General features: G+C 39.8%; 1 protein-coding gene across 1 annotated transcript in view; it reads left to right on the top strand.

Moving 5' to 3' along the window:
* The window catches only part of Far2 (fatty acyl CoA reductase 2), a gene marked incomplete in the record, with an annotated part of 138,389 nt that overhangs the window by 81,321 nt on the left and 42,255 nt on the right, over positions 1–14,813 (top strand).

Raw genomic sequence — 14,813 nt, 5'->3', positions numbered from 1 at the left:
TTCTAGCTTACCAAGTTATGTCAATTTGCATATAACTAACTAACCTTTACATTAGCCTTTTAAAAAATATAACTTGCCACATTGTCTAAGAACAATTATTGATATGCAGCAATGACTAGGCTCCTGAAATCTCACCACATGAAGCAACTAGCACTGTATATTTTTTTCTGATCTGTTTGATTAATGAATACTGTCATTTCCAATCATTGACATTAACAAGTTGTCGTTACCTACATATCTACAAAAGAACACTGTGTTTTTGTATATAAGCCTCTCTAATCTTTTGGATGCAAGTAGTAATTTGTGCAGTGATCTTTTACAGTTTTTCAGTGTTATCCCAGGAATCAATACTGAGTTCATGATGTTAAATCAATCTCCTTTTCATCAAGGCCTAGTTCAAGATCTTCACACACACCAGCTGTTTTCTTTCCAAATGGTTTCTTGGATTGAGTAAAAGGTTGATAGACAGATGTGTTGACCAGGAAATCAAAATCTCCAAATTTATTTCTAAATCTTGCTTGAATTCATCTGAATAAATATCTTAACCCATGTGAGTGGTAGAGGAAATGGTCATATCTTGAGAGAAGAAACTAAGAACCCTTTCATGCCAGAGGCATACAATAAGTTTATTAGTCATTAATATGACTTCTAGTATCTCTGTATTAATTTACACAGTATTTTCCTAAGTTTTGTAAATAGCCATTTGTTTCCATTTTTAGTGCTGAGAAGCAGGAACCCGAGAAAAATAACTTTAAAAAGCTTTAGCTATTCATTTGAAAAAAGTCAGTATTCCATCTTCATCCTCCATCAAATTCCCTACACCAGTATTTCTCTTAGCATTACATCTCAGTCAATGGAGGTACTGATCAAAATACATACCTTGCCCCACGCGTGTGCTGTTATGGGTGACATCTGTGATCTCTGATGTTTACAGTATTTACAAAAGAGTTCTGCCCACCAGAATTGCCCCAGAGCATCTGGAGACCATGAAGGCAAGGCTGAGGCTCTGGCCGGATGGGAACTGCATTGTGCTGCCCCCTGCATTAACTGTGTTTTACCATTACTAGAATGTGAATTCTCAGCTCTCCGGGGAGCAGTCCTGCTGTATTTCTTTTCTGTAATCAACTTTTGTTTTAATTTTTTACAAAAAAGAAAATACGAATTTTCATGCAAGCAGATTATTTTATGTGCCACTTTCAAGAAAAAAATAAAATAAATCATAGGGAAAATGTAAGCTTGCACTCAGGATATGAGATTTGATCTAGGATCAAAAACGACTCCATCAAATTCCCTACACCAGTATTTCCCTTACCATTTACATCTCAGTCAATGGGGGTACCCATCAAAATACATTTATCTGTGTCCTACCTCAGTCTTCCTAAATCAGAATCTCAGAAAATGGGGTCTAGAGAGCATTTTTTAAATAAGCTTTTGAAGTGACCCAAATGCCCATTAGCACTGGTGAACCATGACCTGACTTTCGTAACTTCAGTCCTGACTCTTTTGTTCATTGTTTCAGTGATACTTATTAAGCTATTTTACATTGCATAGTACCGTGCTATGAAGTTTACATGTGAGGACAGATACAGTATAAAACATAGAATCTCTTTTAAGTGTTTGACTACTTAGTCCTGGTTAGCAGGATATGTCCTCCATAGTTATTAACCCATAAACACAGGCATTTGGACTCAGTGTCCAAGTGACATCAGTAGTCACGTGTAATATTCACACGTTACACGTGTAACATTCGGAATAAGAAAGTCACCCTGTTGTGCTCAGACCACTTGGAGCAGTTATCTCCTGACCATTTCTTTGGTTACTAAAAGCACTCTGTGAGGCGGGTAGAATATTATTTAATAGAAGGGACGCTTGAGTCTCAAAGCTGTTAGGACTTGATATTCAGAGTTACATGACCAGTGAGCAACAGACTGGATTCAGTGCCCAGGTTTTCTAATTCCTAGACCAGCATTCTTCTCACTATGCCTTACTCTACTCAAATGATTTATTCTGTCACTTAAGAAATAGAAAATTTAAGGGAGATAAAATTATTTCAGTAATGAGCAATTCAGTTGAGAAACAAAGAAACAATTTAAAATCAAACAAAACTTGCTTCCTGCGATAAGTACTTTACCTTTAGCTACCAACCAACCCATCAGGCAAGGTTTCTGCCCATTACTCAGGCAAGAGAATTCTCAAATATCGTGAATGTGTTTAGAGATTAAAACCTGGCTGAGCCACGGGAGTACATTTGGAAGGGAACCCAGCATCTTCAGAAACCTCTGCAACTGCTTTGCTCACAGGACAAGACTAACAGTAGCAGTTGCTGCCACTGACTTGGAAAATCTTAGCTGCTAAAGGCAGTTTGGGTTGGTTGCCATGCTGAGAAGCAGAGATGAAGCTTGCACTCAAAAACCATGAGGTTGCAGCCCCTTGGTGCATTCTCAGACGTAAGCCAGTTCGCAGACCAGATCCTCTTGAATGAAGAGGCCAACTCCCCTTGGGCGGGGGATTGGATATACTGCCCAAAATGCATAGTGTTCATCGTCCTGCTTTCCCCAAAGGGATCTACAGCTTAGTTCTTTTGCCAAAGTACATGTACATTGGGGAAAATGAAATAATTAGCTATTTGAGGGACTCTTACTCAGGGAGGCCTGAAGCATCACTGTGGTTCTGCAGTCAGAGGATTTATGAAGGTGATGTGGCATTTTAGCCAAGGTCCTACTTGCAGTGCGTTGGGTGTTTTCCCAGACCCATCCTACAGTCATCTCCCTGGTTCCAGAATGCATACCTGCAGCAGACATCTATAACAACCGGCAGAATCTCCATATTAGTTCCTTGACCTGTGAAGTGAGGACTGTTATGGGAAAGGCCAGGTAGAAGACACTAGAACTGCCTGTCTGGGAAAATAGTAAACCAAAAGCAATATCACACTCTTGGAGAGACTGCAGAAATCAGTGCCACCCTCCGAGACTTGAAAGTTCCAAGGATGGTGATTCCCACTCTGTCCCTACTTATTTTACCTATTTGGCCGATGCAGAAGCTAGAGGTATTTTAGAAAATGATGGTGGAGTATCATAGACTTAATCAGCAGTGACCCTGACTGCAGTTGCAGAACCAGAACCTTGTGTGGTCAGATTAACACATCCCCTGGTGCCTGGTATGCCCCTGTTATTTTCTGCATCCCTGTTAATAAAGCTCACCAGAAACATCTCACTTTCAGCTATGCCTTGCCTCAGAGTTAAATCAGATTTATGGCCCTAGGTCATGATTTAATTTGCGTGCATCTTGACTGCCTGTCCCTTCCACAAGACACCACACTTGTGCATTTCTTTATGACACTGAATGGACCTAATGAACAAGGACTGGAAGCCACTTTGGACTTATTAGTAAGACTTTTGCATGCAAGAGAGTGGAAATAAATCTGGCAAAAAAAAAAATCAGTGGCTTTCTATATCCGTGAAGATTCTAGAGGTCTAGCGGTGTGGGGCAGGTCAAAAGGGTCCTAATGTAAAGGAGATTTGTTGGGGAGCAAAGCCCTGCAATTATCTGCAGACAGTTACTCTCCTTTTAAGAAACAACTCTTGGCCTTCTACTGTGACACTGAGTTCTTAATCCTGAACCACCAAGTTACCGTGACCCGAGCTGCCCTTCATGACCTGAGTGGTATCTGATTCGCCAAGCCATAGAGAGGGGTATGCAGGTGGAATTGCTGCATTGGCAAGTGGAAGTAGCACGTATATGATTGGCCTTACACAGGCTCTGGAGGCACAAGCAAGTTATATAAAAGTAGCCAGAGGTCCACGGTCCCACGCCTGCTGTACTGCATCTCTGTCCCAGCCTGCACTCCTGGCTTCATGGAGATCTCCCTATGATCATTTGACAGGCAAAATATGCGGGCCTGGCTTACAGATAGTTCTGTATTTTGCGTAGGTATCACCCCAAAGCTGACAGCAGCAGCAATACAGACCATTTTTGAAACATCCTAGAAGGGCAGTGTGAAAGGAAGTCCACCCACCCACTATCATGGGCTGAACTTTGAACATGATCATTCATTTTTCTTGGAAGGAGAAATGGCCACTGATTTTTCTAGAAGTCAGGGACTTCGAAGGAATATAAATGGAAAATTAGTGACAGGGAAATTTGGGAAAGGTGTATGTAGCTAGACTTCTCTGAATGAAAAATCCATATATATTTGTGTCTCATGTGACGTTTGCCAAAGAGTGACTTTAATAGTGAATTTTAATAATCAAGTAGGTTGGTGATCCAGTGAGCCTCTCTTCCTAGCCACACATCAGTGTGCAGAGGTTCCAGAACAAACTGCCAGTGGTGACAGTGGTGACATTTGCATGTGCTCAGCAACATGGACTTTTCACATGAAGGTCATCCTGGGGCACTACTGAGTACCCCATCTTGCAGCAGCAGAGTTCACACTGAGTCTGATAACACCATTCCCCAGGATCATGTAGGTACTTGGAAGCAGGTTGATTGCATTGGACAACTTCATAAGGATAGAGGAAGTGTTTTGTTCTTGTTGGAAGGCATAGTTATTCGGAATAGTGGTTTTCTTTTCCTGCCTATAACACTTCTGCCAAAACCACCGCCTATAAACTTACAGAATACTTTATGTACCTTTGCAGTATTGCAGCAATGTTGCTTCTGATCAGGAACACATTTTACAAGTGAGCAGTGGGTTCATGCTCGCTGGTCCTGCCATGTTCTCTACCATTATGAAGCAGCTGGGTAGGGGAAGAGAGAAAGTCACTTTAAATTAATTAAATTAAATTTAATTAGTTAAATTTAATTAAATTCACTGGTCCTGCCATGTTCTCTACCATTACGTAGTAGCTGAGTAGGGAAAGAGAGAAGCTATAAATACTGAGATGACCATGTTACAGACATGAGGGTGTAATATTTATGAGTATTTTTTCCTTATTTTGCTTTGAATGTGGGTGTACATGGAAGATACAGTGGACCCTTGACTTATGAACTTGATTTGTTCACAAGGGCTGGCTGTAAGTCAAGTTGGTTGTAAGTCAAGACTCTTTTTCCCATAAGAAATAATGAAAATACCCATAATGCATTCCAAAGCTCCCAAGCACCCCTTAACTAACCTTTTCTTAATAAAAAAAAAGAAAGTGTTGAATAATGTGTGTAATTTACCGGAAACACAAATAAGTTTCCTAATATAGTCACCAAAACGTTATAAAATGTTCTAGCTTATCAGAAACAACTATTTCCTATTTACCCATTCAAGTTGAAATCTTTGGCTTGCAGGAAGGGAGGATGAACTGGAAGGTAGTTATTGTTTGGAAGGAGAGTCCTCTTCCATAAGAACATCAGGAATCTGGCTCTCTGATGTCCTTTCTCTCCTTGGGAGCGTCTGTAGCCCACTTGGACCTGCTTCTGGTTCCCTAGGTCTCAACCTTTTTGGTCCAAGGTTGTCTGTTTCTGTCTTTCCCTTAACAGTGTTCTACAGCACGACATGACACTGTTATTAAGTAAATGAATATAACAGTTGGCTTTTTCTCTGGCTGGGTGGGTCTTCTCTACAAATGTTTGTAGCTCCGTCCATTTTTTCCGGAATTCCTTTATTTCAGAAGAAGAACTTTGCTGCAGTGATTGGTGATACTCCCCCTCTTCTTCAGAAAGCTCCTCAGCTGGCAGTCTCTGTTGTCCAGCCGGAAGTTGCTGGAGTTCCTCTGTAGACAGCTTCTCTGAGTGTTCCTCCACCAGTTCCTCAACATCACTACTGTCTACTTGCAAGTCTGTGGACTCTGCTATAGGGACAGTGTCATCAAAAATAGGGACAATGGAAGGCTCAGGCTCCTTGAAAGTCTCTCTCCTGTATATTTTTAGGCCACGCTTTCTTCCAGGCAGATCTCAGTGTCCTTAGAGAGACGTCAGCCCAGGGTTTCTCAGTTAATCCCACACAAGAAAGGATGCTGTGATGTTCCTTCCCAAACTCTTTAAGAGTTAAATCTGTCTCTGAGACTATCTGGAAGTGCTTCAGGAACACTTCCTTGATTATAGCTTCTTAAAGTTAGCTGTAACGTGCCAGTCAGTAGGCTGCAGTTGAAGAGTTGCATTCAGTGAGAGGAACTCAACAGAGAGCCGTGGGAATTCTTTGGCCAGTTCTTCTTCCAAATCTCATGGGTGAGCAGGAGCATTGTCCATGAGGAAGAGAGCTTTGAGTGGTAAACTTTTGTCCTCTGGATAGTTCTTAACAGTAGGACAGAAAGCCTCCCTGATCTACTCAAGAAAAGTACTACTGAGGCTTTTGGGTATGATCTCCACATGACCCCCAGCCTATTCTTCGTGACTTTATGTTTTCTGAACACTGTAGGGCTCTCAGAGTAATAAACCAAGAGAGGCTTTACCTTGAGGTACCACATGCATTGACACATAGCAGTCAGTTAACCTGGCCTTGATAGGCTTGTGGCCTGGCGTTTTCTTCTCTTCCTGGGAATGTATGTTCTGGGCATATTCTTCTAGAAAAGGCCAGTTTCATCACAGTTGAAAACTTGATGAGAGCAAAGGCATTTCTCTGTGTCATCATTTCAAAGTGGTGTATGTAATTTTCAGCAGTCCTTTTATCAGCACTGGCTATTTCATCATGCCTAGTTACGCTATGAACCCTAGGTCTCGCTTTAAAATTGTGAAACCACCCCTTACTAATGCAAATGTTTCACCATTATCACTCCTCAATGGATTATCCTTTACAAAATCTGCATTCATAGCCCTAGCTTTTTCACAGATTATACTGAGACTATAACCTGCCATGTGCCTTTCATTTATCTGTGCTAATAATATCCTTTCTACCACATCTTACTCTGTTGGTCGTGTCTTACTAATTTGAGTAATACATTTATTTTTTAAGAAAAGAAAAATAAACAATAAGAACAATGCTATAAAATTTCAAAACAAGTTTGTAGGAGAGTAACAAAGGTTAGTACATTGCGTATTGTTATCTTCAAAGTAGTTGCTCATGTTACACAATATAGGCATGAAATATTGATCAAGCAATATAGGCATATTCTTTTCCTTTCATTGAGCAAATAGCAATAACTATCTTAACTATCTTGTGTGTATAGATATATATTTTTTCCTTTTTCCTTCCTTCTTTTCTACTTTCCCCCATTCCAGTTTCCCTTTCCCTTTGAGCATTTTCTTCCCATTTCACAATACCTATTATACATTTTGTGTGTTACTTACTCTTTCCACATTTTATACTGGGGAGACAATATGATGTTTACACATGCAAGACTGATTTATTTCACTTATAAGTATGGACTCAAGTTGCATCCATTTCCCTATAAATGTCTCAAGTTTATCCTTCTTTATAGCTGAGTAGTACCCCATTGTATAAAAATACCACACCTTTTTTATCCATTCCTTGGTTGATGGGCATTTGGGTTGTTTCCAAGATTTTGCTATGACAAATTGTGCTGCTATAAACATAGGTGCACATATGTTTCTGTGGTATGATGTTTTTAATTCTTCTGCAAAAATAGCCACAAGGGGAAGAGCTGGGTAAAATAGGACCTCTAATTCTAGTTTTTTGAGGAATTTCCAGACTAATTTCCAAAGTGGTTGCACCAGTCTACACTGCCACCAACAGTGGAGTAGGGTTCGTTTTTCCCCACAGCCCCTTCATCATTTGTTATTGGTTGATTTCTTGATGCTAACCATCCTTACTGGGGTGAGTTGAAATCTCAGTGTTGTTTTAATTTGCATCTCTTGAATGACCAATGATGTTGAACATTTTTTTGTGTATTTGTTTGCCATTTGTTTTTCTTCATCTGAGAAGTGCATGTTCTCTCAGATCCCATATTTGGATTGGGTCTTTGAATTTGGGGGATCTGATTTTTTCTGTTCTTTATATGTTCTAGATGTAAGTCCTCTGTCTGAGGGACAGTTAGCTAAATTTTTCCCACTCTATTGATAATTTCTTTTGATGTACAAAAGCTTTTTAATAGGATGAGATCCCAGTTGTTGATTCTTTGAAGTTTCCCATGCAGTTTGGGAATGTTCATGAAGTTATTACAGGTTTTGTTCATGAAGTCTCTACCTACATGTATGTGTTCAAGATTTCTACCTACTTTTTCTTCAAGTAGATTTAGTGTTTGTGTTTTAATATTTAGACATTTGATTCATTTTTGTGATAGACATGGGTCTAGTTTTAGTCTTAATCATGTGGAAAGCCAGTTTTTCCAGCACCATTTATTAAAGAGGCTATCTTTCTTTCATTGAACATGTTTGGCCCCTTTGTCAAAGATAAAGTGGCCAAGTGTGTTTGTAGTTGTGTCTGCATCTTCTAATCTGTTCCACTGGTCCTCGGGTCTGGTGTTTTTTTTGTTTTGTTTTGTTTTGTTTTGTTTTTTTGCCAGTACCATGCTGATTTTATCACAGTAGCTTTGTAGTATAATTTCAAGTCAGGGATTGTGATGCCTCCTGCCTTGCTTTTGTTGCCCAGAATTGCTTTTTCTATTCTAGGTCTCTTCTGATTCCAGATGAATTTTAAGAATGTTTTCTTTAGCTCTGCAAGGTATGCTAATGGTATTTTGATCAGGATTGCATTAATCTGTATAACAATATTGGGAGTATGACCATTTTCATTATGTTGGTTCTTCCTACCCATGAGCAAGAAATATCTTTCCATTTTCTACTATCCTCTTCCATCTCTTTTTCAGGAGTAACACGTTTAGCAACACTAGCTTTCTTATAGAATTCTTTTTTCTGTAAGATTGTCAAGTATGTGGCTTTCAACATGCTATATGTATTAGCAAGTTTGGTCACATGAATATCACTTGTTCTATTTCTCCACAATTTTCTTCTTCTTTTCTACTGTGATTGCTTTCTTTACCTTCCCTTTCTTCTTGAGCTTCTTTTCCAGCTTTTTTGGGGGGACCATTTTGATAGCTGTAATCATAGCAGTTATATAAAGCACTGACTGAAATGACATCTACAAACATGTGCACCTGGGCTCAGAGTGAGGTTTACGTAAGCTTAGCAGCCAGCATTCAGGTCATAACTCAAGACTTTGGTTGTAAGTTAACCTAAAATTCTGGTTGTAACCCAAGTTATTCATATGCTAGGCTAGTCCTAACTCATCAGTCCACTGTATCTTTGTTTTCTTCTCTCTCTTATCTTTTTATCACATAACATAAGTTGTATTGACTTTGCATGGTAGTATTTAAGTATTAACTTTCCCTCTTAGTATTTATTTTGTAATAGCAAGAATAGCAGGAAACATCAACCAAGAAATTTGCGTCCTCTTCTTGAAGGAGGGTTAGCACTTTTTTGTTGTATGCAGGATAGTTGTATCATGTTAGGTGGAATTACACCTTGTTATTGTACCTAACCACAGGCTACGTACTATTAAAGGGAATACACATGGTGCCAAGTTAATAAGGGGTAGAAGTGTGACAGTTAATATTTTTTCTGTCATTATGGTGAGGCCATGGTGCCTAAATCTTTGGTCAAGTGTTATTCTGGATGATTCTGGAAAGAGGTATTTGGATGAAACTTTTTTAAAATTGGTGGATTTTGAGTAAAGCAGATTCACCTTCATCATGTGAGTGGACCTCATGTAATTTATTGAAGACCTCAGTGGAACAAAGATATGTTTCCTCCGAGCAAGAAGAAATGCTAGCAACAAGTAGCCTATAGACCTGAATGGCAGCTATTTCCTGGGCCTCCACCTTGTTGAGCTACTCTGTAGATTTTAGACTCATGAAGCCTCCACAATTTCATGAGACAATTTCTTGTAGTGAAAACCTGTCTCTTCCTCTCTGTCTCTGTGCCTCCCCAACCTGCAAACAGACACACACACACGCACACACACACACACACACACACACACACACCCTGTGGGTTGTTTTTCTGGAAAAGTCTGCGTTATACAATGATAGTCCATGTCATCTTTTTAAAAAGTCTTTAAGGGCTGCGGATTTAGCTCAGTGGCAAAATGCCTGCCTCAGAAGTGCGAGGTCGTGAGTTTGATTCCTGGTACCAGAAGAAAAATAAAACAAACAAACAAAAATAAATAAATAAATAAATAAATAAAAAGTCTTTAATTTTAAGCAAATTATTAAAACATATATTGGCTTACTAGTCATTCAGTTGGATTCCTGTTCTTGCTGGGCTAATAGATCAGTTATTATTTTACTGTAACCTGACTCAATTTATAAATCACCAAGAGGAAGTAGGAAACATCAAAATTTACACTTCACTGTGGCTCTCTTGATCCCATTTACAGTCTTTACAAGATGACTTGTTTGACTCCTCTCTTACATACAATACCTTGTGTTTCTATAATGCTTTACCAGTTAACGATGTTTACATATTCACCATTCACACCTAACACAGTGTAGACCATAGTACTCCATACATGTGTTTAATCAGTTGTATTGAAATGATCAATTTGGGTTACAGCTTTTCCTTTTTCATTTGTGTTAGACTTGGTTTTTTTTTGGACAGACTCACTAATGAGCTAACCAAAACAAGCTAGAAAGAATACATTGAGCTGATTGCTAAAGTTGGTGTTCTTTCAAGCCAGCCTGGTCTGTCCTCTCCCAGTTTGGACTGATTCCAGATTGGTTTTTCTTAACCATGGAGTACCACTAATCCAACTAGTTGGGCCTATTCCCAACCATTACCCCCAGTACCCATGGGGTGTACAATTCTTCCACCCACACCAACCTGAAAAAATTATATAAGAAGCCCACAGTGCAAGGCACCTCACTTCGCTGCTGAGTTGCACGACACAGGTATACTCAGGAAAGTAACACAGTCAAGAGAGAGGTCTCTGATGAAGGTCTCTCGTCTCTTGTCTTTTACTAAGTGCTTCACAAACAGACAGGCAAATGTTTAAGGCTTGAAATCTCTGTAGTTCATCATAAAAAACCTGTCTGTCGTGTCACATATATGTGAAAACCAGAGCCAACATGGGAAAATGGACCAGCACACTCCCTTTATTATAAGTTTACTCCAGAATCTCAAAGCTGATATGAATTACTGCCAAGAGCTATTTCACTCAACAATCAAAAGTATGTGTGTGTCTTTTTTCATGTACATCAATGTATTTTAGCTTGCTGAGGCAGCTTGAAGAAAGCACCAACGAGGGAGTTTAAATAACTTGCATTTATTTTCTTACAGTTCTTGAGGCTAGAAGTCCATGATCAAGGTGGTTGCAAAATGAATTTCGTCTGAGCCCTGTCCTTCTGGTGGATAGACTGTGGTCTCCTCTTGTGACCTCGCACACAGAGAGCTCTCTGGCTGGTCTTCCTCATGTTATAAGGATATCAGTGCTGTCACGTTAGGGGCCTACCCTTTTGACCTTATGTAGCCTAATTACCTCCCCATCACCCTACCTCCAATTATCACCTCATTGATTAGAGAGTCAATGCACAAATTTTAGGAGGTACAGTCTGCTCAGAACAGTGTATAATCTCAGGGGCCCACACTTCTAAAAATAACAATATTTTAAGCAGTGGCACACACCTGCAACCCCAGCTACTCAAGATGCTGAGGCAGGAGCCTGGCCTGGGCAATTTCGCAACTTAGCAAGATCCTATCTCAAATTTAGAGCTAAAAAATGCTGGGAATGTCATTCCATGTGAAGGTCCTGGGTTTAATCTCCAGTACCAATGTGGGGTTGAGCAATTTAAAATATCTTAAACTAAAGTTTGTTTTGCAAATTTCTTTACATTTCTAGGGTGCATTAAAAAAGGGGAGACTTTCTGACTGTCACTAATTTCTAAGAACTCCTTTTAAATTCTTTATTATTAAATTACATTTTTATAATTATGAAAAGGAACTACTAGTACAGAACAAAACTCTTTACCTTTAATCCTACTATAGTATTGTACAACTACTGTCATTTATTTCATTCCAACTGGTGGAATTCCAAGGGTTTGTCATGGACATGATGTTTATTCAAGTTTATGTTCTTTTTTCACTGAAAATAATTTTGTAAATAATTCTCCTTTATTGATTTAACATAGTTATTGAAAGGATTTCTGTGTCTAACTTTAATAGAGCGCAACAGGTTTGACTTACTGAGTTTTACAAATGGCTCCATTTTTTAAAAACTTAGCCCATTGCCAACCAAAACTGTTTGTCTCGATGGGGTATCTTTAAATGCATAGCAGCCTAGGGATCTTCAAGGAAGCAACAGAATCATTAGTTGATGGGATTCACTTGATCACCCAGAATTGCTATTTTAACATATGTTCTGATTCTTCTAGGCCTCTTTTTCATTCAAGCATCAGATAGCCTCTGTTATTCCGGAAGACTGGGAGGGTTAATGTTCTGACGTGCACTTCTCACAAGCCATATCGTGAACATGAGACATGGCAAGTTTGCTCTCTGAAAAGCTATGAGGGGCAGACTACAACCAAGGATGTTATGCTAAACATATTCCTCCTCCTAGCATTGCTTCTTCTCCATTACTGAGTGTAAAATTACTTCAGTTTTTAAAAACTGATTATATTAAGGGTTAAGAATTCCTGGGCCTTGCAAAGATGAAACATATAGAAGTTGGTTTTGGAGAGATTTACATTGGTATTTCTGGGTCTAGGAATCAAACCATCTCTTGAGATTGCAAGTCAGAAGTAGAAGAAAGAAATTCTCTTTGGCATTTTACAGAGTCATTCAAATTGATTAGAATCATGGCCCCGACTGCTCTGCCAAGAACTCATCATAACTGGACCAGGTTGTGTTCTGTTTTCCTGTGAAAGCATTGAGTGTACTCAGGGTGTTGTTTTTGGACTCTAGACAGAGTAGGCACATTCCATTATTTGGGGACACATTGAACATTCCTTTATTTCCAAGGCTTACTTGGAGGGAAGGGAAGAAGGAAGAAAGAGAGGGAAAGGATGAGGCATAAAAGGAGAAGAGATAGGTTCGTTAAACATCTTACTTTCTGTCTAAATTTATAAAGTGTATGTTACAAAACTGTGTTGAGGACCCAAATATCTTAATGGTGTGTTTGCATGTCTTTAAAGAAAACATGATATTTGAAGACCAGCATCTGACATCTTCAGAACAAATGAAGTTCTGAACTCAGGTCTCCATCAGTATTTTCCTACTAACCATGTCTGTGTATAATGTCATACTGAAGAAGTATGGTACCTGAACATTTTTATTTGCAGAGGAATAGGCAAGATTTATCATCAAGAAGAGTTCAGTTTGGTGAAGATACTTTATGTGGTTCTTACTGTTGATTGAGTTATAAATTATCTTCTAATTCCAAAAGAAGGTAAATAATAAGTCAGGACATTGAAAATAAATATTGAAAGGAAAAGTTAGAAACAGTAAGAGCAAAAGTAAAAATCAGTGACTATATTATTAGCCAGTATTGGAGTATATCCTATAGGCAACTTAGAGAGTTACAGGTTTTATGTATTTTAGTTTCATCCTCTCCACAGCTCTTTAAGCAGATGCTGTTGTTATCCTCACTTTATAAGAACAGAGAAGCGTGGTCAGATTGGTCATTTGTGTGAGGTCACACAGCTCCAAGCATTAGAATTAGGATTTGGGTCTTGCTTAGAATTTATATGCTAATCCCAGACACTATGCTGCCTTTCAAACTTGATGACGTCTCTTTTCTGAGCTTTGAGGCAGACAAAGCAAGGATAATTCAGTACTTTGCCAAGTGCCAAACTCTTGAGAAGTCAGTGGTGGACTGCATTTGAGAAGTATCATGGCGCACGGGTTTAAAAGCCATTTGTTGCTGTTTGTGCAAGTTACAAATGGGTTTTCAAAGTAATAAATCTCACCTCAGTTCTCAGTAAAAGGGCCGTCTACAGTAGTGAGCAGAGGTAAGGCAATTTGAAACTCAGGTTTCCCACTGTGAATGGCACCGATGCTTGGGTTTCACTTCTGTCATTCGCTGACAGTCTGTGAAGTCTTGCTTTGTGCTGCTGGCCTCCACTCCGGAGTGAAAGCAGGGACCTATAGTCCTTGTCCATCTGCTCATCTTCAGAACTTAGCGTGGAGTTCTGCATAGTAAGGAGTCAACATTATTTGTTGAATAAATTCATGAATGAATGAATCCCATGAAAGCAAAGTTCTACCCCAGAACACAGCCACAAGATCCTCAAAATACAAATGATAGCCATGAAATGCCACTGACAGTAAAGAAGCTATCAGCAGAGCAGTCTTGGCCAGCATTGAAGAGGGAAGATGTTGCCTTTTTTTTTTATTTTGTCTTTTTGAGACAGGGTCTCACTATGCAGTTCAGGCTGGCCTTGAGTTCACTTTGTAGGCCAGGCTGGTCTCAAATTCCCAACGGTCCTCCTGCCTCAGCCTCCCGAGTGCTGGGATTGCAGGCGTGCGCCACCACACCTGGCTAAGATGTTGACTCTTTTCAGTCTGTGTTCTCTTCTTTACAAGCTCTGACCTCAGGGCCTGTCTCAAGTTGTGTTCTGCGGGGTCCTGTCCAGGAAGCACTGAAAACTTTCTACCGCTGACAGAGATAGGGAACAGAAAGCAAATCTGCTTCTGCACCCTACCAGCACGGTTCTGATCAAGGCATTCTCTGCTGCTTCTAAGCAAATCTCTGAACCTGAAGACGAACACTTTGTGTCGCATTCTTACGGCGTGAAGTGGTGTCTCTGGGCAGTGACAGAGCCCCCGTGCTGCATCTGCATCCCTCTACTGCTTTGCCAACGCTCCCTGTGTCCCAGAAACAGGAGCCGTAAATGCACTGACCAGATTGCACCTGGTGCTGTTTCGGAGCTCGCCACAGCACGTGGTCTGGGCTTCCCTTGTTCAGCTTCTGCCTTTCCTCCCCCAGTGGCTCAAGCCAG

The sequence above is a fragment of the Chinchilla lanigera genome, unplaced genomic scaffold (assembly GCF_000276665.1).
Source record: "Chinchilla lanigera isolate Chin_1 unplaced genomic scaffold, ChiLan1.0 scaffold00104, whole genome shotgun sequence".
NCBI classification, from domain to species: domain Eukaryota; kingdom Metazoa; phylum Chordata; class Mammalia; order Rodentia; family Chinchillidae; genus Chinchilla; species Chinchilla lanigera.
The sequence above is the reverse complement of the archived record's forward strand: the minus strand, read 5'-3'. Positions and strand labels throughout refer to the sequence as shown.